This window comes from Podarcis vaucheri (assembly GCF_965113315.1).
Source record: "Podarcis vaucheri genome assembly, chromosome: 11".
NCBI classification, from domain to species: domain Eukaryota; kingdom Metazoa; phylum Chordata; class Lepidosauria; order Squamata; family Lacertidae; genus Podarcis; species Podarcis vaucheri.
In genome coordinates, this window is record NC_138749.1 from 52,397,227 (window position 1) to 52,423,754 (window position 26,528).

The following is a 26,528-nucleotide window of genomic DNA, read 5'->3' on the forward strand; positions in this document are numbered from 1 at the left end:
GGACCTATCAGCGATTGTGTGCTTGTTTATTCGGGACGCGGGTGGCACTGTGGTCTAAAGCACTGAGCCTCTTGGACTTGCCGATCAAAAGGTCAATGGTTCAAATTCCTGCGACGGGGTGAGCTCATGTTGCTCTGTCCCAGCTCCTGCTAACCTGGCACTTCAAAAGCACACCAGTGCAAGCAGATAAATAGGTACCGCTGCAGTGGGAAGGTAAACGGCATTTCCGTGGGCTCTGGCACTCGTCGAGGTCCTCTGTGCGCCAGTAGCAGTTTAGTCATGCTGGCCACATGACCTGGAAAACTGTCTGTGGACAAATGCTGGCTCCCTCGGCCTGAAAGCGAGATAAGTGCCACAACCCAATAGTCTCCTTTAACTGAACTTAACCATCCAGGGATCCTTTACCTTTACCTGTTACCTTATGTTTGGCAGACCTAGTGTGAACAGGAATACCCTCCTAATCTTGCCTGGTCAACAAAGTACAGTAGCGCTTTCTGTATGCCATTCTGCATCTCTTTAACTTGCAACTGAGCATGACACAAGCTCAGCCCTGTATTTGGGTGAAGCCATTGGGACTTCAATCCTGTGCTGAAGTTTCCAACCGCATTTCCCACCGTATCTCTCCTCTTGTAGCTACAGCTGTGGTCTTTCTAGTGCTGATTCATTATGCTAGCGTCTTGTTTTTCTGCAGCACTTCAGAGTAGCCTCTGCAACGAAGAATAATAATTTCCATTTACTAAACATTGCTGCCTGTACTGGGTGTTTGGAGGTGCAAGAGAGCCTGATTATGAAGCCAGGCAATCAGAAATCTATCTGTTTGCTTTTAACCCTCCAAATGCTTAGGCTAAATAGCAAGAACAGATGGGGAAGCAAATTCATCATGGTACTGTGCTCAGCAAAGCATGACAGGGCATTTAACCTTAAATAGATTTGATCTGGTTTCATGGCGTTCTTTCATGAATTTCTAAACAGCATTTGAAGTACCTCTCTGGTAACGAGCCTCTGAAGAGCAGTACATTGGAATTATGATATGCAAATATCTTTTGTTTCCACAATAGAAACAGACTTATTAATATTCATATATAATACAAACTAACTTTGACAAAAGGTTAATTGAGTGAATTATTTTTGACAGTAATTATTTCTCCTGTTTCCCCTGCTGGAATTAGTAGTGTTTATGGCATCCAGTCTACCTTTAATTTAGAAGTAGACTAATTTTCTGCTTCTTGCTTTTCTGGCATGGGAGGAACAATTCACTAGTCAATATGAGGATGAAGGCCATTGTTCTCATCAAAATTTAAAGGGGAATTGTTCCATTGGAAAAATACTTACGTGTTGAAACAAGTTAGATGTTTGCAATGGACAAAATGTCTAGGTTATTCTAGATTAGAACTTTTATTGTATCATAGAACATGATCTTCTAGAATATTTTTTATTCCTGCAATATGCTACATTTCTGTCATTTCTGAGTACCATCTTGGGGGCGGGGATTGCAACCCTTTATGTAAGCTTCTTTTTAACAACAGGCACCTGTGATTGGCAATTATGTTTGAGTCTTTTTTATGAATACTGTTTGAGCATTTGTTTCCCCTAGCTTTTAATGTGGCACACTAAGATTAAATTGAATATGTATAGTTTGCTTGAACTTCAAGGAGGTGGTGGCTGAGGAATTATGCCCATGTTTTAAATTCAATTAAGACAACTAAGAGTACTATTTTCAATCAATCCAGAATCCCCCCACCCCCGAAACATGACTTTATATATAAGGCTATAGATTTTGGTTAGATTTTCCCTACAGCCCAAATAGCCAGAGGTGCTGCCATTCACCCACTGAATTTCTTAGCTTTCTTAAAGTCTCTAGCCCTCATTGTTAGGCAATATGAGAGGAAATGTGGGTGGCACTGTGGGTTAAACCACAGAGCCTAGGGCTTGCCGATCAGAAGGTTGGCGGTTCGAATCCCCGCGACGGGGTGAGCTCCCGTTGCTCGGTCCCTGCTCTTGCCAACCTAGCAGTTTGAAAGCACACCAGTGCAAGTAGATAAATAGGTATCGCTCTGGCGGGAAGGTAAACGGCGTTTCCTGCGCTGCTCTGGTTCACCAGAAGCGGCTTAGTCATGCTGGCCACATGACCCGGAAGCTGTACGCCGGCTCCCTTGGCCAATAAAGTGAGATGAGCGCCGCAACCCCAGAGTCGGCCACGACTGGGCCTAATGGTCAGGGGTCCCTTTACCTTTACCTTTATGTGAGCACATTTCCTAATACAGTGGTACCTTAGGTTAAGTACTTAATTCGTTCCGGAGGTCTATACTTAACCTGAAACTGTTCTTAACCTGAAGCACCACTTTAGCTAATGGGGTCTCTTGCTGCTGCAGCGCCGCCAGAACACAATTTCTGTTCTCATCCTGAAGCAAAGTTCTTAACCTGAAGCACTATTTCTGGGTTAGAGGAGTCTGTAACCGGAATCGTATGTAACTGAAGCGTATGTAACCTGAAGCGTATGTAACCTGAAGCGTATGTAACCTGAGGTACCACTGTATGAATGTATGAAGTAGACCCTAATTCCACCTAAGGGTTGAAATAAAATTTGCATGTAACTTCATCTTTCATTATCTGTGTTCATGTGTCGAAGTCCAAGATGCAAATACAATAGTGTTTACAAACACCATTGGGTTTTAGCTGCATACTTTTATACGCTGGTGTAATGCTGGGATATACAGCACTTCCCTAAGGCTTTGTACTTTGCCACATAGTTTGACACACAGTGGGACTTAACTTTCGCGTAAATTGGTTCAGTGTAAGGACACACAGTTGTCCAAGGGGCCAGGAAAAATAAGTAACACTATTAAGGGGTAAGGTTTAAAGCAAAAAAATTAAGTTTTCAGAGAGTTTCAGAGATGTGCATGCAATTAGATTTGTTAATGTAGAAAGTCCATTTATTTCAACTCTGTTTAATGATAGTTGTTTGGTCAGCTAATTGATTAGATTGCTAATAATTTGCAACATCTGTAACACAATCCACAGGGATGTTTATTTATAGCCATCTTCGCACAGGACTGTTGCACCTACTAATCAATCATTCATTCATTATTTATAGGGTTCAATATTTTACCTTTCGTGCCAAAAGAAAGCGATAGAATAAATTGTCTGCACAGTTACCTACATTTAGTACCCTATGCATATATAACAAGGTGGCTTTTATTTTTAAACTGTAATTCTGTTAAAACATATTGTAGCACATTCTTTTTATAATTATTGGAAGCATGTCAAACTTTGCTGTTAGGTTTCTTCCTACTCTTCCTGCAAGTAGGTAGAAGAACTTTGTCATAGTACAGTATCTTGATTCCCTTGGGTGTGTCGTAAATGGTGCTCGTAATGAAACAGAAATTTCTCAGAGGCTTTCTGGTTTTGGTGTGCTGCTAAATAATCATTGGTCACTCAGGCACATCTCTGTGTCCCTCTTCTTCCAACCAAAGTTTGTTTTTGTTATTGACAGAGCCAAATATTAAATACTTATGTATGGTAGAAGCACAGATCTTTATGCAGATAGCTGTTCTGAAAACCAGTAATGATAGAATAATAATAATAATAATAATAATAATAATAATAATAATAATTATTATTATTATTAATACCCTGCCCATCTTGCAGGGCTTCCCCAGCCACTCTGGGCAGCTTTCAACAAAATATTAAAATACAGTAATCCATAAAACATTAAAAGCTTCCCTAAACAGGGCTGCCTTCAGATGTCTTCTAAAAGTCTGGTAGTTGTTGTTCTCTTTCACATCTGCTGGGATTGCTGCTACAGGTCACCTTTGAAAGAAGGCACTGTGGACCGTGGCTTGTCATTTGCTGCTGCAGCATTTAAGTTCATCTTGTTAGTGCTTCTACAATGCCAAATCGCAACATGTTTAAAAACTAGTAGCTTAAATCCAACACAATTGTTTAAGTGAGCTGAATTTTAACAGTAGACGTGGTCTTTGTTGAAATTCTGGTTTAAAATGACAGAGAAACTTCCATCATCGGTGTTTTTCTCTAATTAAGAGGTGAGAAAATTGTCTTCTAATCTTCTAAGGGTCATTTCCTTAGTTTCAGTTAGCTTTTATATTGACACTTCAGATAATAATATTTGAAAGGTTTAGAAGTTGTCACACCTAACTGGATACTTGCTTTGAACCAACTATAGCCAAAGGTGACTCTCTTATTGTCTGTAACAGTTCTGGGTTAATACAGCTGCAAGATGCAGTCATTTGTTCCAGTAAAAAAATATAGTCCCGTCAAGCATTTAAGATTATATCAGCACGACAATGAACCATTGTTACACGGTACTAAATGAATTAATATGAGATCTATGTTTTCACAGTTGAGTATTCTACCAGTCTATGCTGCTTTGCCATCACCCTGTTTTTCCTACACTGCTTCTGCCTGCTTTCTCAAAATTTGCACCATCTGATTTGCCTCTGATATTGTTACTACATTTGAAAGTTTGCTGGCGCTACTGTAGACTAGTTCAAATGTTCAGTTCCTGGTAGAAAACATGATTCTGCTTCCTTTTGATTGCAAAATTTTCAAGGCAAAATTTTGCAGGGGATTCAATTAAACCAACCAGTACTCTTGTGAAAGTCTGTGATTTTGTTACCCCGGACTGAATTCCCAGTTCATTCCATTTCATTGTCTCCTGTTACATTCCACGAATGACTTTTTCAGACGCAGTGTTTTCACTTGTATACCATTTTGCCAGCTATTTTGCCTTGTTGGGTGAAGAACACTGCAGTCTTCGGGCCTCCAAATTCCAAGATGTGGCTTTAAAAGTTAGTGTGTTTTTTTTAAAATAAAAATAATAATCATATGCCTAATTTGATTATTTAGAGTAAAGCCACTGTATTCCAAATAAATGGTCTTGAAGAGCGTTTTGCTTTCTTGGAACAACTTCTGGCAGACACATGTGACTTGTGAAACTTGGGCCGTATTCCTTGCATGACTCTTCATATGTAAATAGTCATGATTGAGTGGCTGGGATTGTTCAAGTGGGAGGGGACAGCAAGGGCTCTATTCTCTCTGTGTTTGTGCACTGAAAAAAAGATAATGAAGGCCTTTGTACCCCCTCCAAAGACCTGCATTTCAGCAGGAATTGGCTGTGCAGCTGCAACCCTGGCAACAAGACCAGGCAGAAAAGAATTAGGGCAGCCTTCCAAAATGCAAGGCAGAGAGAGAGAGAGATTTGGAGATGCATGAAATGCCAAGCTTCTGGATATGCAAGAGAAGCACCTTCCTGAGGCATAAGGGTAGATTTTTGTTTTCTTTGTTTGTTTTGAAACAGCTAAATAGCAGCTTCCAGACTGCTGCTGTTATGTGTGTAATCTACTTATTATATATGGTGAGCTGGAGCCTCAGAACCTGTACGACTGCATGAAGAGGATTTGCATGCATGCAAAACTTTTAAAAACCTAAGCCAGTTTCAGATTCCCCCTTTCTCACCCTCCATTTCACTAGGTAGCCTAAAACATCCATATATTGTTTTGAGTGTGTGTGTGTGTGTGTGTGTGTGTCAGGGCTGGATTTAGGTTTGATGTGGCCCTAAGCTACTGAAGGTAATGGGGCCCTTTATATGTCCAGCTGTACTTTGTCAACAAATTGTCACTGTTTTTTGTGTGTTGAATATATGCTATATGGTAATTTATGGACCTAATAGGTATCTAAAGCCATTTGCACGTGCAGAATGTAGGCACCCTATATATAGAAATGAGCAAACCAGTGATATTTTAGGGACCAGGCTAGCAGGCGGGGCCCATTACTTACATCATAAAGGTAAAGGGACCCCTGACCATTAGGTCCAGTCATGGCCGACTCTGGGGTTGCGGCGCTCATCTCGCTTTATTGGCCGAGGGAGCCGGCGTACAGCTTCCGGGTCATGTGGCCAGCATGACTAAGCCGCTTCTGGCGAACCAGAGTAGCACACGGAAACGCCATTTACCTTCCCACCAGAGAGGTACCTATTTATCTACTTGCACTTTGACATGTTTTTGAACTGCTAGGTTGGCAGGAGCTGGGACTGAGCAATGGGAACTCATCCCATCCCGGGGATTCGAACCGCCAACCAGCAAGTCCTAGGTTCTGTGGTTTCACCCACAGCGCCACCCGTGTCCCTTACATCATAGGAGCCTACAAAACACAGTTGCTATATGTAGGTTTTATTTTATTTGTTTTTTATCTTATATTTTGGAAGTGTACATCCAGGTTTTTTTCCTTTAATTTTATGGGGGCCCCAAAGCTATAGCTTGTTCAGCTTATACATAAATCTGGCACTGGTGTGTGTGTGTGTGTGTGTGAGAGAGAGAGAGAGAGAGAGAGAGAAACATGCACTGATTAAAAAACACAACAACCTTCTTTCTTGATACTTTAAAACCTCAATGTAATACTTTTAATTTCTCTTTCTATCCCATCTGTCTGTTGATGCAACTTTTAGAAAGTTAGGGGTAGATGGGTGTAAACTCTTGCTGGTGAGCAGTACCTATTGTAGCATAATCCTTTGACGGCATTAACTCAAAATCTTTCATTGGGAATAAGATATGTGTGTCTTCAGCCGTGTGATTTGCTGTTTGCGTAAGCACGGGTTTAATAAGGATAACAGTGCTGATGTGAATACAATAGGCTTCATTAATTACCCAGCTGTTTAATGTGATTCCATGAGCAGAGTTGCACTACTGGCTTGGCAGGAGATGGGAGTGCGACTTCCCCCCGAAAGCAAGTCAAATAGTGCTACTTTGTGCCAAATGATCTGAGTCTGAGCAGCACACAAACAAGAGTTTGGGTGAACTAGCCCCTGGTTGTTCATGAAAGGGTAGAATGAATCTCTAGAGCACAAGAAAATGACATTACCCATCCTAGTGACAAACAGGGAGTTATGAATCTGGCTATGCATTGCAAAGCAATGTTGAAAGCATACTTCACCTCTATATATTAAACTGTGAAGATCTTTCAGAAATTTGGGTTGATGCAAATTACCTTTTTGGTTTCTCTTGTCGTCGTTCCTGGCAAAACCAGTAGTGAACATCAGTGGAGGTCTGTCTTTTTCTGAATACAGTGGTACCTCGGGTTACATACGCTTCAGGTTACGGACTCTGCTAACCCAGAAATAGTGCTTCAGGTTAAGAACTTGCTTTAGGATGAGAACAGAAATCATGCTTTGGCGGCGTGGCGGCAGCAGGAGGTCCCATTAGCTAAAGTGGTGCTTCAGGTTAAGAACAGTTTCAGGTTAAGAACAGACCTCTGGAACGAATTAAGTACTTAACCCGAGGTACCACTGTATCTTCATATTCCATACTGGAATCAGAAGTGTGCATGCACATGAAATCTCATACCGATAACTAACTTAGTTGGTCTCTAATGTGCTACTGGAAGGAATTATTATTATTATTATTATTTGTTTTGTTTTGTCAGTCCTCTTGTTCTTCTCCATGCTTTTAATAGGAATGCTTTCATGCACATCCACACAGAAGGCAGCAAGGCTGTGGGGAAGGGGCAGAGGGCCTGGCTTAGAGGCAGAGCACACGCTGCAAAGGTCCAAAACTCAATTCCTGGTATCTGCAGGTAGGACTGGGAAGACAGGCCCTTGCCCGAAAGCTTGTAGGGCTGCTACTAGTCTGGGTCAACAGTACTAGGGTGGATGGACCAATGATCAGACTCAGTGCAAGCTATCTATCTTCTTGTGTACTGTGCAATCAGGGCATTTTTGCAAGACCTCGTGGAACGAATAGGATTGGGGTAGGTTTCCTCTGTTCAGGTCTAGAAATGGATTTTAATGCTATTTCCAGGTTAATGAAATGTTTAAAAAAGATATAAAAGAAAGTGGTTATGCAGAAAAAGATTCAAAGTTTCAAACAGATATAATAAATAATGAATGCAAAATTTTGTCAAAAATGTATAAGATATTGTTGGAACGGTATACGAAAGATGAAGAGGTTAAATCGGTAATGATACAATGGGCCAAAGACTTTGGGTATAATATTCAATTTGATGATTGGGAAAAACTGTGGAAAGAAAATTTAGAATTTACTGCATGTACGGTGTTGAAGGAAAATGTCATGAAAATGTTTTATAGATGGTACATCACACCGGTAAAACTAGCAAAAATGTATAAGACATGTAACAAGTGTTGGAAATGTAAAGAAAAAGAAGGAACGTTTTATCATATGTGGTGGGAATGTAAGAAAGTGAAAAGTTTCTGGGAAGTGATATATAATGAATTGAAAAAGATGTTAAAATATACTTTTGTAAAGAAACCAGAAGCTTTTTTTTAGGGATTACAGGAAAGGACATAAGAAGAAAGGACTGTAAACTTTTCCAGTATGCAGTTACAGCAGCAAGAATTCTATTGGCCCAGAAATGGAAACAAGAGGAAATACCGACGATAGAAGAATGGAGAATGAAATTGACAGGCTATGCGGAATTGGACAAACTAACCGGGAAAATAAGATACGTGAAAGACCAAAAATTTATCGAAGACTGGGGAAAGTTTGTAGAATATCTGAAAAATGTATGTGATGTGCAAACAACGCTAGCGGGGTTTCAAGAAGCACTGTAAAGGCTGAGATGTATTGTTAAAAAAAAAATAGAAGGGGGAGGGAAGAGAGAAGACAAATGGCAATACAAATGAAGGGAATGTGTACTGAAGAGATAAATATGGATGATTGCCAGAGAAGCTGAAGGAAGTTCAAAAAGAGATAATTTGTTAAAATTTGGATGAAAATGTATAATGGTATTGGAAAATTAATAAAAAATTATACAAAAAGAAAAGAAAAGAAATGGATTTTAATGCAAAACTAGGGAGTGCAAAAGCAATTTAATGCTCCAAGATGCAATTGCCAGGCTTAAATGATCATCATGATACTGTCTAGAGCCATCGTTCCCAACGTGAGACACACAGAGGGGGCAATCTGATTTTTAAGGGGGGGCAATTCGAGAATGAGTTATAAACAGTGAATGGCCTTTTGGGCCTCCTCCATGTGAATGGGAGTTCACTTTTTGAATAATAAGAATTATATGCCAAGAATTGATGCTTTTGAATTATGGTGTTAGAGGAGACTCTTGAGAGTCCCATGGACTGCAAGAAGATCAAACCTCTCCATTCTGAAGGAAATCAGCCCTGAGTGCTCACTGGAAGGACAGATCCTGAAGCTGAGGCTCCAATACTTTGGCCACCTCATGAGAAGAGAAGACTCCCTGGAAAAGACCCTGATGTTGGGAAAGATGGAGGGCACAAGGAGAAGGGGATGACAGAGGACGAGATGGTTGGACAGTGTTCTCGAAGCTACCAGCATGAGTTTGACCCAACTGCGGGAGGCAGTGGAAGTCAGAAGTGCCTGGCGTGCTCTGGTCCAGGGGGTCACAAAGAGTCGGACACGACTAAACAACAACAAGGTGGGGCATGGCCAAAAAATGGTTGGGAACCACTGAGCTAGATGGTTATTATATAAGGCCATGATCCATAGGGCAGCCACGAGAAGCAAAAATACCACTCATGCAGATATAAACATAGCCTTGTGCAACCTATGTGTATGATTGACTGAGGCTTCGGTCAGCAAATGAGCTTGTTGAGATGCAGCTTAATTTCCTCCCTGCAAGCAACAGAGTTTGGAACCTGCCTTTGCTCATAGAAAGACTCCTGCCTAAAACCTTGTTCAGTTATTGTCGGTCAGTTTCAACAGCCCTGTGCTTGATGGACCGTTGATCTGATCTTGTACAGTGGTACCTCTGGTTAAGTTCTTAATTCATTCCAGAGGTCCGTACTTACCTGAAACTGTTCTTAACCTGAAACACCACTTTAGCTAATGGGGCCTCCTGCTGCTGCCACGCCGCCAGAGCACAATTTCTGTTCTCATCCTGCAGCAACGTGCTTAACCTGAAGCACTATTTCTGGGTTAGCAGAGTCTGTAACCTGAAGCGTATGTAACCCGAGGTACCACTGTATAAGACAGCATTTCTCTTTCCTTTAGCTTAGTTGGTGTACCTGTGTGCAGTGCTGATAAATAGCAGCCCATGTCCTTTAAACGTCACTTGCAGATGTGCGAAGTCTGATTCTTGGAGTTTTTTGACAGGGCCCCTTCAGCCAATGTCTGCCTACAACGTCATCCCGTTTCCCTTTTATCTCTTGTCAACCCACACCAGGCCGGGGCTCTTGCAGAAGCCCACTTGAACTGTACAGTCTGCAAAAGGGAATGTGTGCTTTGAGTCCACGATAAGAGACCTGCCTTTGAATGGCATCTATTCAGCTTCCTTTACAGATCTCTTTATCTTAAAGAAGCTGTTATCTGAACACGCTCCTGCAGCCTTCCATATGCATAGCATTCTAGCTAGTACAACTCCCCTTTCAGCAGCTGTAATGTGATTTCACATGTAAGACACAGCCTTCCCACAAGGGTATAGTTGTGCTACTGTTGCTGTTCACACTGTGTAAAACCTGATTAAAATGTGTGCTTTAATGCAGATTGGACAGAGCTGCTGTAAGTGAGCTAACAGTAGTAGTAGTAATAGTTGTTGTTACTTATTGAATTTATATACCACCCTATATGGGACGCAGGTGGCGCTGTGGTCTAAACCACTGAACCTAGGGCTTGCTGATTGGAAGGTCGGTGGTTCGAATCCCCGCAACAGGGCTCCGTTGCTTGGTCCCAGCTCCTGCCAACCTAGCAGTTCAAAAGCACGTCAAAGTGCAAGTAGATAAATAGGTACCGCTCTGGCAGGAAGGTAAATGGTGTTTCCGTGTGCTGCTCTGGTTTCGCCAGAAGCGGCTTAGTCATGCTGGCCACATGACCCGGAAAAACTTCTCTTCGGACAAATGCCGGCTTCCTCGGCCGGTAAAGTGAGATGAGCGCCGCAACCCCAGAGTCAGGGGTCCTTTACCTTTTTTACTGCCCTATACCCGGAGGTCTCAGGGCAGTTCACAGAATAAAATCAAGACATAAAACCGAAAAATACATAATAAAAATAAAACCGACAACCCAATAACTCCCTGCCACAAACCCCCCCACACATTTTTAAAGGGCATAGAATGTCAATCAAATCAACCTGGTTGATTTCGCCTGCTTAAAAAGGAACGTCTTTGCCTCGCGGCTAAAGGTGTATCATAAAGGTGCCAGGCGAACTTCTCTGGGGAGAGTATTCCACAGATGGGGAGCCACTGCAGAGAAGGCCCTGTTCTCATGTTGCCACCCTCCAGACCTCTCGAGGAGGAGGCACACGAAGGAGGGCCTCAGAAGATGATCTCAGGGACTGGGTAGGTTCATATGGAAAGAGGCGGTCCTTGAGGTATTGCGGTCCTGAGAACAGTTCTCCCTAGAAAAAGTGTAATGCCATAGAATCATAGAATTGTACAGTTGGAAGGGACACTAAGGGTCCAACCCTCTGCAATAGGAAGAATATGCAGCTGTCCTATTCAGGGATCGAACCTGCAAACTTGGCACTATCATCACCATCCTCTAACCAACTGGGCTATCCAGATACATATTTAAAAGTTGCATGCAGTGTCATTGAGTCAAATACTTATCCGTGGTTTGACGCTTTAGCCTTGAAATCATATACATTTAACATCCCGTTATTATGGATCTCATTTAGCTGCTGTTGTTTGCTTCGCTATAGCAGCAAATCCCTGAACAGTTCTGCTATGGTAACTCTGAAACCATATATAGGTGAGAGCAGGGATTTTCTCCCAGCTGGAGTTCACTGGAACTCTGTTTCGACACCTCTCAGGTGGGCGCCGTTGCCATTATAAGAGAACACAGGAGCAGTGGCGTAGCGTGGGTTGTCAGCACCCGGGGCAAGGCAAGTAATTTGCACCCCCTAACCCGTGGATTTGCACCCCCTAACCCTACCCCCCAGATGTTGCGCCTGGTGCGGCCGGGCCCCCCTGCACCCCCCCACGCTACGCCACTGCACAGGAGGCATTCATGGTGAGTTCTGGCCCTTCTTTTTCTATTAAAAAAAAGCACTGGGTTGAGAGCAGATTGAGCTGGGGAGTGTGTCGTGGGCTTTTATTTGATCCTAGCAAGCTTTTAGCCACTGGGATTCCACACTGTAGACACCCACTGTCCTTTGTTTTCTTTATGACCTGGAATAATAATAATAATAATAATAATAATAATAATAATAATAATAATAATTTATTTAGACCCCCCCTCCCCAGGCAGGGCTGGGCTCAGGGCAGCTAACACCAAATATAAATTACAATAAAACGTAATAGGGAACCCCCCCCAAAAAAACCACAGCAGTTAATTAAAATGCGGCTTAAAATACAGCTTAAAATATAGCCTCATTTTAGTAGTAGCCCATAGATCAAGACCATAAAGGGAGGAAACATCAGATATTCACCTGGGCCAGCTATCCATGCTCGTCCTACATGGGCCAGCAAAAAAAGTCAAGGAAAATTTATATACCAAATCTCATATAAGGGGTCAGAGTGATTCTAAGCCAAAGACCGGGCAGAACAGCTCCATCTTGCAGGCCCTGTGGAAAGATGTCAAATTCCGCAGGGCCCTGGTCTCTTGTGACAGAGTATTCCACCAAATCGGGGCCAGTGCTGAAAAGGCCCTGGCCCTAGTTGAGACCAATCTAACCTCCTCAAGGTTCGGGACCTCCAAAGTGTTGTTATTTATGGACCTTAAGGTCCATAAATGGACCTCTTCAGAGTGATGCTGCCCATATATCTGAATACATATTATGGACAGCTCGAACTGAAAAGCTTAAACTTCAGCTGACCACTCTTTTTGAAGGTTGTCTGAGTGCCTGGCTAAGAGGATTTTTTTCTCTCCTTTTATTTATAAAATTGTTGACATCATTGTAGCATTTTACTAAAACACCTGCATGCTGCTGCTGCTTCGTGTAGGCCAGGAATAATTTTGCCGGAAGCCATGCTAACAGGTGCTGATCTCACTGATATCAGATTACTTTATATCTGTTCAGCTATAATCAGGGGCATTATAGCCCTAATGGATGTATTGAGTGATTGGTACCCAGATATATATATGCTGACAAAGCACCAGGACCTATACTTGGAATGTTATATTTAATATATTAGCTCAACTTGAGGCACAGGATGAAAGTTATAATACGAGCTGCTTGGTTAACAAGCAAATTGTGGCGTTACAGTAGAGGCAATAAAAATGTCATGTTTAAATCTTCTTTACTGCCCTCATACATGCACACACAGCAGATTTACAATCGTACTGTGCCCTTCCCCGCCGGAGAATGGCTTGTGGTGTATGGTGCTGAATTCTTATATGTAATGTCAGCCAATTCTCAAAGCAATACTTATCTCATGTCCTCCAGAACTGGGAAACAGTAGAAACATTGTTGGGTCTGCTACCCAGGTCCACAGCATGGTAAGATACTACCTTTGTTTTCAACATGAGGTAAGCGAATGAAGTGTTATTTTCCTTAGATGTAGATCTAGTTGTAAACACCTCCCCCCCCAATTAGACAAGAATCAAAAGCTTAAGCCTCCCAGTTATTGTTTGTTTTGAAGCGTATTGCAGGCTGGATTTAGTTGTGCTATTGTCCAGCTTTGATATGCATTCTGAACTTCCTGTGCTATTTCTGCAGTTTACTAAGACTGTTCTTTTGGTTACAAATAACACGCAAGCCTTAAAAACAAATTTGCAGATGACATGAAGCTTAGAGGGATAGCTAACACTATGGAAGACTCAAGATTCAATTGATCTACACCAGGGTTTCCCAAACTTGAGTTTCCAGCTGTTTTTGGACTACAACTTCCATCATCTCTAGCTGGAAGGAGCAGTGGTCAGGGATGATGGGAATTGTAGTCCAAAAACAGCTGGAGACCCAAGTTTGGGAAACCCTGATCTAGACAGATTTGGAACACTGGGCCAAAACCAATAGGATGGTATTCAAGAGAGATAAATGATAAAACCCTGCATGGGTGCAAAAAAAGCAAACACACATACAGAATGAGGGTTATCCGCAGGGCCGCCTTACCCATAGGCGCTAGGGGTGTGGGGCACCCGGGCGCTGGGCTCTCAGGGGCGCCAGGCCAAGAGTCCGGGGCCTGAGATTTGAGTCCGGGGAAGAGCCCACCCATCAGTCGGAGCGTGGCTGCGGGCTCTTCTGCCGTGGGCGGCTCTGCGCCACGAGTTCGGGGGCGACTAAGCCAGTGAGACGCTGAGGTGGCCGGCTGGCTCCACCCTCCTACACACCTGGGACTGGGCAACCGGGGGGGGGCGCTGGGTGGATCTTTGCACCCCGTGCCGCATATGCTTAAGACAGCCCTGGTTATCTGGTTTGGTAGCAGCACATGTGAAAAGGATTGCAAGCTGAACATAAACATATGCAGTATTCAGATGTTTAAAAAAGCTAATAAAGCAGTTCCACATCATCATCATCATCATATTTATTTATACCCCACCTTTCCCCCTATTTACATCAGCTGTTTACAAGATATTAGCAATCTCCCAGACACTCCAGGCTATATATCTACGTATCAATATATCTATATCTACATGGCCTCATGCTTCAATTCCATGCATCTCAGTTCCTTCTCCTTTGTTAATGTGATTTACCCTTGTCAGGGGAAAAAATAAAATCTGATTAGTACTACTATGAGGACTGATATAGATGTGAAAACTCCTAAGGTGACTATTGGATGTTTATGGTCAAAAGGCCAAACAAACTGAACTGTAAAAGTTCTGTATGGATTTAGAAATCAGATTGGAAATAAAAAAACAAGTGTGTTCCATTGCAAACATCAGAAACAACCCCAAACTCTTCCCAGACCCACCCAGGACCTATACAATGAATCTGCATCCATCACAAAATAGTCTGTTACATCCTTTCACTCTTTCAGGAGTTTGCAGTCTTTGACTGGGTCCTATGTTCTATGTTCCAGCAAATTAGGTGTAGCAGACAAGATAGGACCACAGTTAATTAGCATTGTATTTTCTCTTAGCTGTACTAACTTTTATAATGAGATTGAAGCAGCTGTTCTCTTAATATCATTGTATATGTGCATACTGTGTGATATATTTGAGATTGACTCAGGGCAGCAGGCCTAAAGGTGCAAAAATAACCACTGCAGTTTTTCCCATCTCTGAAATGTTCTCCTTAGTACCGACGTCAGGTAAAATAAAATCGTATATAACCTATTGTTCAAAGGTTGAATTGAGACCATAAGTAGATAACTCCTGACATATTTCAGTCATAGCAGAACTAAAACTGCAGCTTTAGATTCATTTTACATACAACTTTATTAGGTTTATGTTTTTCCCCCAGTTGATCAAAACAAACTTGAAGCAAAACTGATTGAAGAAGCAGGGGAAGAAAAAGTTAGGTAATTTGGTGGGTTGAAAGCCAAATTGAGGATAATCTATTCATGTTGTATTGCTGTTCCATAATCGGAAGGCAATCTGTTTAATTGTTTTTCAGATTTATGAAATGAAAGCTAAAGCAGAAACTGTAGCTATGGATATTGTTTGAAACCCAGCAATCTTTTAAATGACAAAATTATACACAAAAACCAAAGGGCTAAATCAGATTTTCACAAAAAATGTGGCAGTTTGCTTAGAGCTGTGAGGATATTTTAATTGAGACTTTTTGAAACCTTACTTGTGCAAGCTAGGCGGTATGCATTTAAAAGATAAATATTTCATTATGATACTTGGTGCCTGTCATCGCTGGATAAATACTTTACAATAGATGGAAATGTGGCTTGATTGTATTACTCGTAGGCAAACCAGCGCTCAGTTTAGGTCTACCACTCTCATCTGCTAATTTTTTTTCTTGTTTTGTAAATCAGATTATGTTTCTTGGGAACTGAATTTTTGTGTCCATGATGAGGTCAAATGACTGAGTTTTGTCAACAGTGCTGTGCTTGAAAATGGGAGCTGTGCATTCACCTCTTCGCTAGATTGCAGCAATTTTGTGTGTTAGAATTTTGGGTATTGTTCCCTTAGCAGACTGTCTGTTGTGATAGGAGAAGTGGAGCAAAAAGCTTTGCAAAATGGGGGGAAGCCAGACATATTGCTGGTGTGTTCTGCTCTCTTTCTCTCAGCTTTTCTTTGGAGCAGTGCTTAACTGAGAGGGGCTGGGTTTCATCCCTACCTGGAAATCATGCTGTCTGACTTAGATGCCCTTCATCTGATGAGAGGCTGATGGATGAGATTAGAGACCATGAGAATAAGTAAATAAAGCACATTTTATTTATGGTGATCAGAGCATATGGGGAGGGATATAAAATTGGCTTTCCTGGTCTCTTAAATGATTGTCCTACTCCTCAAACAATACAAATTTGATCGTATAGTTGACATCTTGCCTCTCACCTAAGTGTTAACTTCATTTTAAAATGAATATTGTGGTTATTATTTGGCAAGCCAGGTGTAGGTGTTTCATGTGTTGGACTGCTTGGATAAACAAAGTTCAGGAGGTGGCACTGACGTGTATTATCTTTAATCCAAGTAAGCTATGCATAATAACCAATGAGGGAAACTTATTTTTAGAAAATTATAGGGTAGAGATGAAAAATTCAGAGTTATAAATTCAGCTCAGAGGCTGCATTAACGAATGTCTGTTTCCAAAGCATTCACATTTTCTTTAATTACTTCACTGATGCTATCTGTTGTGTTGAGACATAAATGGTTTGCCTCATTTTAAAGCTGGGCAAAGGCCTGGAGGATGGAGAGGACTTAAAACCTTTTTCAGGTTCTGCAGATCCAGCAAAAATCTCCTTCTAGTCAAGCTTTGTCTAGTACTGTAACGCTCACAAAGCAGCGAAAATCCAAAAATAACCACATTACTTACAAGACCTTAAATAGTCATAGGCCCCGTTAGCTGAAAGAGGAAGTGGTGTGGGAGTAACTGCAACATGATGTACTGTGTGAAAGAGAATGGTAATGCGTAACTTTAAAATACACAAACTTTTAGATTATGATTAATGTGGGGAAGACATGCATTCATTTTGCTTTCGAGTGCAGGGGCCAATCTAATTCAGGCATTAGTTTTAATATCTAATTCAGTGCAATATAATTTTAATAACTGACTGTGCACAGAACTATTTATAACCTGTTTTATACTAAAGAATGTTGTGGGTGGAGAGACCTGTCAGGAGTAAGCATGGACCAATGGTACCAAATAGTATGGGAAACAGCCCTACTAGAAAAAATAACCAATAAACTGAAACTGACATGGGGACAAATAGAAGAAGATACCACAGAGCCTAGGACTTGCTGATCAGAAGGTTGGCGGTTCAAATCCCCGCGACGGGGTGAGCTCCTGTTGCTTGGTCCCAGCTCCTGCCAACCTAGCAGTTCAAAAGCACGTCAAAGTGCAAGTAGATAAATAGGTACCACTCCGGCGGGAAGGTAAACGGTGTTTCCGTGCACTGCTCTGGTTCGCCAGAAGCTGCTTTGTCATGCTGGCCACATGACCCAGAAGCTACACGCTGGCTCCCTTGGCCAATAAAGCGAGATGAGCGCCGCAACCCCAGAGTCTTCCACGACCGGACCTAATGGTCAGGGGTCCCTTTACCTTTACCTTCACCCCGGTATGGCTCCCCTTTATCACATACACAGCCCAACAAGACAACGACAAGAATCCACCAACAGCATACGAATCAATATGGCTAACCTGATTCAAAAACACCCACCCACCCCACTCACACACGAAAACGAAGTTCACCACAGCCAGTCACAAAGAAGCAACTGCACCCTAGGCCAACCCCAATTTCTCTCACCACCAAAGGAGCACAAGCGAATAGCAAAGAGAACCCGCACAAACAACGCAGACACAAAACCCCACATATACATTAAGCAAATAAGAAACATCGCCTCCCAACCCCACCCCTACTCGCCTCTCCCCCCTCCACCTCTTCCCCCCATTTTCTAACTCTAATGTCTCAACAGATGAAACTGACCTATGGAAATGATGTAACTTGGGTCCTTTGCTGTGGGAGTCATGTAATTCACTTCAGCCATTTCTAAATGTTATCACAGCAACATTGAGAAGATACCACAGAACTCCATAATGTTTGTGATATTCTTATATTTAGCCTGGGCCTTCCTTCTGGCACAATGGAAACCAGTGCAAACGGAAACACCGTTTACCTTCCCGCCGCAGCGGTACCTATTTATCTACTTGCACTGGTGTGCTTTCGAACTGCTAGGTTGGCAGGAGCAGGGACTGAGCAAAGGGAGCTCACTCTGTTGCGGGGATTCGAACCGCCAACCTTCTGATCGGCAAGCCCAAGAGGCTCAGTGAAGCATCACCTGCTTTATTTCATCTAGAAATGGCTGGAGTGAATTACATGACTCCCACACTAGCATCTTTTGGCCCCTTGGGAAAATAATACTGTTGTAGAAGAGATTTTTTGACGTTAGAGTTTTCTGATGGAGCTCTCAGGCCCCATGAGGTCCAAAAGCAAGGGTCCAGTACAAAAGCTATTTCCTTCCATTCTTACTATTCCTGCCCCACTGCGTAATGTCTGTACATGATCTTGGAACTCAGTCCAGGCTACAAGTGCGCCATGGTCGGAAAGCAAAACAAAAACAAAAAACCACCTTCCTTGCAAAGCAGGTAGCTAAAGGAAGTCCACCGAGTTGCAGACCTCCCAGTAAGGGGGCACACATGCCCCATATGATCAGAAGAGTTAAGCACATAGGAAACATTTGAAGTCCCATTTGCCTGTTTTTGACATCAGACACATAATGTTCATACACCCGTCCATTCCAATACAAGAAGTAGAAATAGTCATGCATTCACTGGCAGACAAGAAACAGTAATAGTCCATTGTACGCACAACTCAAGACAATGATGGCCCTGGACTGTGACTTGTTATTTCCATTACTACCAGAGCATGGCATCAAGGCAGGCGCAGGGTTTCGCTAGCTAACAGACCCTGAACTAATAATTGTGCCCCAACAGCTCGGCCTCCACCCTAGTGGGGTAGGAAAGCTGAAAAAGAATCGGATCTGGCAACCAATGCACCCCTTGGGTTTCAGATAGTAGATGCGTAGACGAGTCTAAGAAGCCAGGGAGACAAATTTTCAAGGCCCTCTAATGGCTATGGTGGCTCATTTGCCGGAAGTAACATATTTAGCGTAACTCTGGGAGTGTTACTTGATGCTGACCAAAGGAAGCCACTTAGAGCAAAGGTCTAGGAAGAACTCAGTACAGTGGTACCTCGGGTGAAGAACTTAATTCGTTCCGGAGGTCTGTTCTTAACCTGAAACTGTTCTTAACCTGAGGTACCACTTTAGCTAATGGGGCCTCCTGCCGCCGCTGCATGATTTCTCTTCTCATCCTGAAGCAAAGTTCTTAACCCGAGGTACTATTTCTGGGTTAACAGAGCCTGTAAACTGAAGCATCTGTAACCTGAAGCGTCTGTAACCTGAGGTACACTGTATACACTTATGTAAACTAAGCCTAGGAGTCTTAGTTTGGTCAGAATCGACCATAACCCGGTTGGCAATGTTGCACATACTGCCTCCTCTCTCTCTCTCTCTCTCTCTCTCTCTCTCTCTCTCTCTCACACACACACACACACACACACACACACACACACCAAGTGTATTTGAAGCCCAGACAAGTGATACTCAGTAGACAAAACCCTCATGATGTGTTAACACCTGCAGTCGTCCTTCTTCCTCTGGTTTTCTGTACTCTTTATCTCTTCCTCCCAATACTGAAGCAGCTGCATTACCACATTTCCTGTCTGAAGTAGCAGCAAAGAAGCAAGGCGGCCAGAAAGCAAGAAAAGAAGGGTTGATCCTTAAAAGTGAGCCTCTTAACTATTTAAAAATTGTGCGAGTGGGTTTCTGCTCTTGAATGGTAATAACTTAGCAATTTCATTTGGATGTTGCCTTTATATTCAGATAGAGGGCGGGGGGTCTGCAGCCGGACAAAAGCCATGTTTTTTCTTACGTCGCCTTGTGAGAGTTTATTAACATTAAACTTCTGCTGCCGCTCTGAAATCATCCTGGTTCCAGTCTGTTCACTCTGAGCAACGCTTTTACTTTACCCTGCTTCAGAGTTACAACTATGTAACCTCCCCGCTCTCAGTTAGTAACTTCATGTTCTCCGTTGTTACTCATTAAGAGGTTTGATTAAGGACTGAAAAAATGCTGCTTTTGAGAGAGAGAAGATCCCTCTCGTTCATTAGAACGAGAAGGGTACATGCAGCTTGAAAGTGTTTTTGGAATTATTACGCATATTTGTTGCCAGCTCCTTGGCAGGCGTTGAAATGCAGCCAAGTAGGGACTGTATAGAGATGCTGTTAGTCTTTGGGGCTGTATATGCAGTGCCGGATTTACATATAAGCTAAACAAGCTATAGCTTAGGGCCCCACTATCTTGGGGGAGGGCACAAGGAGAAGGGGACGGCAGAGGATGAGATGGTTGGATAGTATTCTTGAAGCTACCAGCATGAGTTTGATCAAACTGTGGGAGGCAGTGGAAGACAGGAGTGCCTGGCGTGCTCTGGTCCATGGAGACACGAAGAGTCGGACATGACTAAATGACTAAACAACAACAACAATCTTGCCCCCCCCCAAAAAAAAAAATTAAAGAAAAAAACTGGATGTACATTTCCAAAATATAAGATAAAAAAGAAATAAAATAAAACCTACATACAGCAACAGTGTTTTGTGTTGTGTATGGACCTATAAGGTCCATAAATTACCATATAGCATATATTCAACACAAAAAACAGCAACAATTTGTTGTTGACAAAGGACAGCTGGACATATAAAGGGCCCCATTACCTTCAGTAGCTTAGGGCAGGCATCCCCAAACTTGGCCCTCCATCTGTTTTGGGACTACAATTCCCATCATCCCTGACCACTGGTCCTGTTAGCTAGGGATGATGGGAGTTGTAGTCCCAAAACGTCTGGAGGGCCGAGTTTGGGAGTGCCTGTCTTAGGGCCTCATCATACCTAAATCCAGCCCTGCATATATGCAGCGAGTGGGATTTGCATGCTCATGGCAGCGCTTTGCAAAGCCATCACGACTGCAGAAATTGCAATGGCCACGAAGGTAGCCACCATAAGGGAGCACCATTTCAAAGAAACAAGGGCGTGTCACAAATTGGACAGTGACCCTTTGTGCCCTGATGCGCTCCCCTATGGACTGCAAGCATGAATTGGCACTTTTATACATTCTAGTCCCCAGCTAATACCATAACCCTGCCCATGAATTGAAAGGGGCTGGAGAGGCATCTAAGCTCAATTAGTTGATATGTATCTGCTCCCTCATATGTGTCCGTTGCCGAGTTGTTCATGGCACATGCTCCCTATCATTTCTGATGGAGGTCTTTATTTGCTGCCCTAGTGGCGTTGTTGGTTTAAGGTTGGTTGGTTTCTTTTTCATTTCTATAAGGTTGCCTTGGATCTATCTATCTATCTATCTATCTATCTATCTATCTATCTATCTATACCCCACCCATCTAGCTGGGTTTGCCCAGCCACTCTGGGCGGCACCCAACAGAATATTAAAAACACACGATAAAACATCAAACATAAAAAACTTCCCTAAACAGGGCTGCCTTCACATGTCTTCTAAAAGTCAGATAGTTACTTATCTCCTTGACATCTGATGGGAGGGCGTTCCACAGGGCGGTCACCACCACCGAAAAGGCCCTCTGCCTGGTTCCCTGTAACCTCACTTCTCGCAGTGAGGGAACCACCAGAAGGCCCTCAGAGCTGGACCTCAGTGTCTGGGTGGAACGATGGGGGTGGAGATGCTCCTTCAGGTATACTGGGCCAAGGCCATTTAGGGCCTGAAGGGTCAGCGCCAACACTTTGAATTGTGCTTGGAAAAGTTAGTTGTGCTTATTTTCATTGAAATAAATGAGAAGTAAGTCAGTAACTTGATGGGACCTAAGTACAGCTAGCATACCTGTTACTTTGGTTGTGGTTTTATTATGTGTACTAGTAATATTATTAGTTTCCTTAACGTAAGAACTATTGCCTGTAGTTCCATGCCTTGTTTCCCATACTCAACAACTAGATTCCTTTGGGAAGCTACAAACATAAGGGCAGTGGCCCTCCCCTACTGTTGTTCATCAAGTGGTATTCAGAGATGTGCTACCTGTGTTCCTGAAGCTAGAATACAGCCGTAATGACTAGTAGCCATTCTTAGCCATTGATAGCCTTATCCTCCAACAATTTGTCAAAATCACTTTCAGTTGGTGGCCATCAATAGGGCTGGGCGATATCTGGTTTTCAACATCACGATATATCACCAGCTAAACATCACGATATATTGATATATCACAATGTCTGAAATAAGGTTGGAACTATGTAGAGGCGAAAGGTAGGGCTGGGTGATATCTGGTTTTCAACATCATGATATAGCACCAGCTCAACATCATGATATACAGTGGTACCTTGGTTTAAGAACAGCCCTGTTTACGAACTATTCGGTTTACAAACTCCACAAAACCAGAAGTAGTGTCCCGGTTTGCAAACTTTACCTCAGTCTACGAACAGAAGCCAAATGGTGGAAGGGCACCGGTGGCGGGAGGCCTCATTAGGGAAAGTGTGCCTCAGTTTACGCATGGTTTCAGTTTAAGAACAGACTTTCGGAACAGATCATAAAGTTCATATATCGAGATACCACTGTACTGATATATCATGATGTCTGAAATATGGATGGAGCTATGTAGAGGCACTGGATGGCCTCACGTTTCCCCCCACATTGTGATTTTTGCACGCACGCGCGCGCACACACACACACACACACACACACATACAATTTGCGATATACTGCCAGGTTAAAATTTATGAAACTGATACCACAATATGGACTTCAAACCAGTTTTGGACAATATATTGCCCAGCTCTAACAAATTTCATGATTCGCTATATAGTTCCAGGTCAAAAATTATGAAACCGATAGCACCAATTTTGGACAATATATTGATATATAGCCCGGCCCTAGCTGTCACTACATCTTGTGGTAGTGAATTCTGGAGGGTTGTGTGAAGAAATATGCAAGTAATGGGTGTCGAAAGCCTCAGTCTGAAAGCATAGGCATATTTGGCTAAGGTACCCATGGGGCTAGGTCCTTACATACTGCCTTACAGATGAAAAGGTTTTGGAAGTTCCCTTCTGAAAAACCTCTCTCCTCTTTCACCTGTAAGATTACAGGAACCAGGTGATGTTGTTTTTTTTTTTTAATTTTAAAAAACCTTTATTATATTCCAACAGTTAAAAAACATATATACATCTTCCATAAAAAACAAAAACAAAAAGCAAAAATAAGAATATACAAACCAGATTTAAGTTCCTTGCAGCTTAAATACGCAAACCTTATACAAATCCATTACATTATTTGACTTCCCACCACCACGTTGAGAGCCATAACTCAACAATATATTCAGCAGTGTCTTCATCCAATCGTTATTGCTACCTCGCGGTTTTTATATCATACCGACTGAGACTTTAACATTTCCTAAAATCGATTCCATGTATGAGAGAAATTTATTCCAATCATTAATAAATTTATTGTTTCTTTGTTGCCTGATCTTCTGAGTCATCATTGCTATGTCCATGTATTCAATTAATTTATTCTGCCAATCACTAATCGTTGGAATGTTAGGTGTTTTCCAACTCTGAGCTAACAGTATCCTTGCGGATACTGTTGCGTATTGGAAGAGGGTTTGGTCGTCTTTTTTAATTTCTTCTCCCACTATTCCTAAAAGGAATGCCTCAGCCTTTTTAGGGAATGTGTATTTTAGGACCTTTTTTAACTCATCGTAAACCAGCCCCCAAAACCTTTTTACTTCTTCACAGGACCACCACATATGAAAGAAGTCTCCCTCTTTCTTCTTACACTTCCAGCACGTCTTTTCCCCGGTTTTATACGTTTTGGCTAATTTTACTGGGGTGATGTACCACCTGTACATCATCTTCCCCATATTTTCTCGGATTCTGACGCAAGCTGAAAATTTCATGTCTTTAGTCCAGAGTTTTGTCCATCTTTCATATTCTATGGGGTGTCCTAAATCTATGGCCCATTTAATCATAACGTCTTTAATTTCCTCATCCATTGTATCCCACTCTAATAGCTGGTCGTACATTTTAGATAGGAGTTTAGACTTTCCTTCTATTATTTCTAGTTGGAATTTAGATTTGTTCTTACTCATTCCGGCTTTTTTATGTTCCCTCCAAACAGCATTGATTTGGTGGTATTGTATCCATCCCGTTAATTTATCTTTTAATTCTTCGTAGGGTCTAATTTCCCATCCTTTATCCGATCTTCTTAGGAGGTCAGCATATGTCCACCTTTTACCTTCCATATTTAGTTTCTTAGTTACTAAAATATCAACGGGTGACAGCCACCATGGGGTATCTTTTTCTACTAGTCTTTTACACCTATTCCACGCCTCCAGCAGCGCTCCTCTTATAATGTGGTTAGAAAATCCTTTGTGTATTTTCCCCTTATCCTGCCACAGGTACGCATGCCACCCATGTCTAACATCAAAACCCTCCAAATCCAATAGGTCGGTATTGTCCAAAACTATCCATTCCTTGGTCCAGCAAAGGCACGAAGCCTCGTAATATAGTTGCAGGTTAGGGACCGCAAACCCTCCTCTGTCCCTCCTGTCGGTGAGCAACTTATACTTAATTCTGGCCCTTTTACCCTGCCAGATAAATCTGGAAAGGGTCCTCTGCCAGTCTTTGAACATTGTTGTGCCCCTGACTACTGGGATATTTTGGAATAGGAATATCATTTTTGGAAGGATACTCATTTTAATGGCAGCCATTCTCCCCTCCCAAGAGAGTTTTAATCTGCTCCAGCTTTCCAAGTCTCTTTTACACTCTCTCCAAGTTCTATTGTAGTTATCTTCCACCAGATTTATATTTTTTGGGGTGATCCAGATACCCAGGTATTTAACCTTTTTTGATACCGTTATCCCGGATTCCAACTCGATTTTATTTTTTACTTGTTCATCTACGTTTTTTACCAACATCTTCGTTTTAGTTCTGTTCAATCTAAAACCAGATAGTCTACCAAACGCTTCCATTAACTCAATCACTGTGTTAATCCCTTTTGCGGGGTCTTCTAATGAAACTACTAAGTCGTCGGCATAAGCCTTAACTTTGTACTCTTTTGTGCCTATTCTAATCCCTCTTATTTCCGATGTTTCTCTTATCTTGTTTAGTATAACTTCCAAAACCAAGATAAATAGCAGGGGTGATAAAGGGCACCCCTGTCTTGTACCTTTGGTAATCTTAAATGAGTTAGTCAGGTTACTATTAATAATTAGTTTCGCTCTCTGATCTGAGTAAATCGATTATTTACCTCTTAGGAATGGCCCTCTTATTCCTACCTTCTCCATACACTTTATGATGAAGTGCCAGGATACATTATCGAAGGCCTTCTCGGCATCTATAAAGACTAAGGCTGCGGGGATATCGATTCTGATATCCAAGTATTCAATTATATTAATTATATGCCTTACATTATCTTTAATCTGCCTGCCGGGCAGAAATCCGGCTTGATCTCTGTGGATCGCTCTATTCAAGTATTTTTTTAATCTGCTCGCCATTATTCCTGCAAAGATCTTATAGTCAACATTGAGCAGTGATATTGGTCTATAGTTCTTTATATCGAGCGTATCTGAGTCTGTTTTCGGAATTACCGTAATATATGCCTCTCTCCATGAATCAGGTATTCCCCCCCCCCTGTAGAATATTGTTCATTACATTACACAGGACCGGGGCCAGATGTTCCTCTAGAATTTTATAATATTTTTGAGACAGGCCATCCGGGCCTGGAGCCTTCCCCGGTTTCATTTTCTTAATTGTAATCCTGACCTCTTCCACCGTTATTGGTTCGTTTAAAAGTGCCTTTTCTTCTTCTAATAGTTGTTCGCCTCTACTACTTTCCAAATACCTTCCTATCTCATTTAGATCTTCATCTTCCTTCTTTTTATACAGGGTTTCGTAATACTGGAGGAACTTTTCCTTTATCTCATTAGGGTCATCTATTGTTTGAGTTTCCGATTTAATTTTATTGATCACTCTCTGTTTTTTCCTTTTCCTCAATTGCCACGCTAGTAATTTACCTGTTTTATTTGCCGATTCGAAATATTTCTGTTTCATCATTTTTATTCCCCATTCTATTTCTTGATTTATCAGTGTTGAGTATTGGGTTTGTAATAATTTGCCGAGTTGTTTAGCCTTCTCATCTCCAGGGTTTTTTGTTAATTTTCTCTCTACTTCTTTTAGTTGTTTAACTATTTCGTCCTTTTTGGCCTCTCTCAAGTTCTTTCTATATTTATTCTGTTGGATCAAGAAGCCTCTGAGTACTGCTTTACTTGCATCCCAGACCACATCAATTTTTGTTCCTTTGTTCAGATTTTGATCAAAATATTCTTTCACGGTGTTCTTAGCCTTATCGATAACGTCATGTTGTTAAAGGAAGGCAGTAGCACAGTTTCAGTGGGGAAAACAGCAAGCTCTTCAGCCTTGGTTAGTCATCTATGAAATGAGAATAATGGTCCTGTTTCTCACACCACAAATATAGTTG

At 42.0% G+C, this 26,528-nt stretch overlaps 1 protein-coding gene across 4 annotated transcripts in view; it reads left to right on the forward strand.

The window, feature by feature from the left end:
- CDC42SE2 (CDC42 small effector 2) overlaps positions 1-26,528 on the forward strand; it is a 107,168-nt gene that overhangs the window by 40,310 nt on the left and 40,330 nt on the right. Inside the window, exon 1 of one of the 4 annotated variants that reach the window (XM_082191692.1) lies at positions 13,382-13,403. The exons of the other annotated variants lie outside the window; for them this stretch is intronic. The gene's annotated coding sequence lies outside the window, so the exon portion shown is untranslated. Of the gene's footprint in view, positions 1-13,381; positions 13,404-26,528 lie in introns of those variants that run through there. 4 annotated transcript variants of the gene reach the window in all.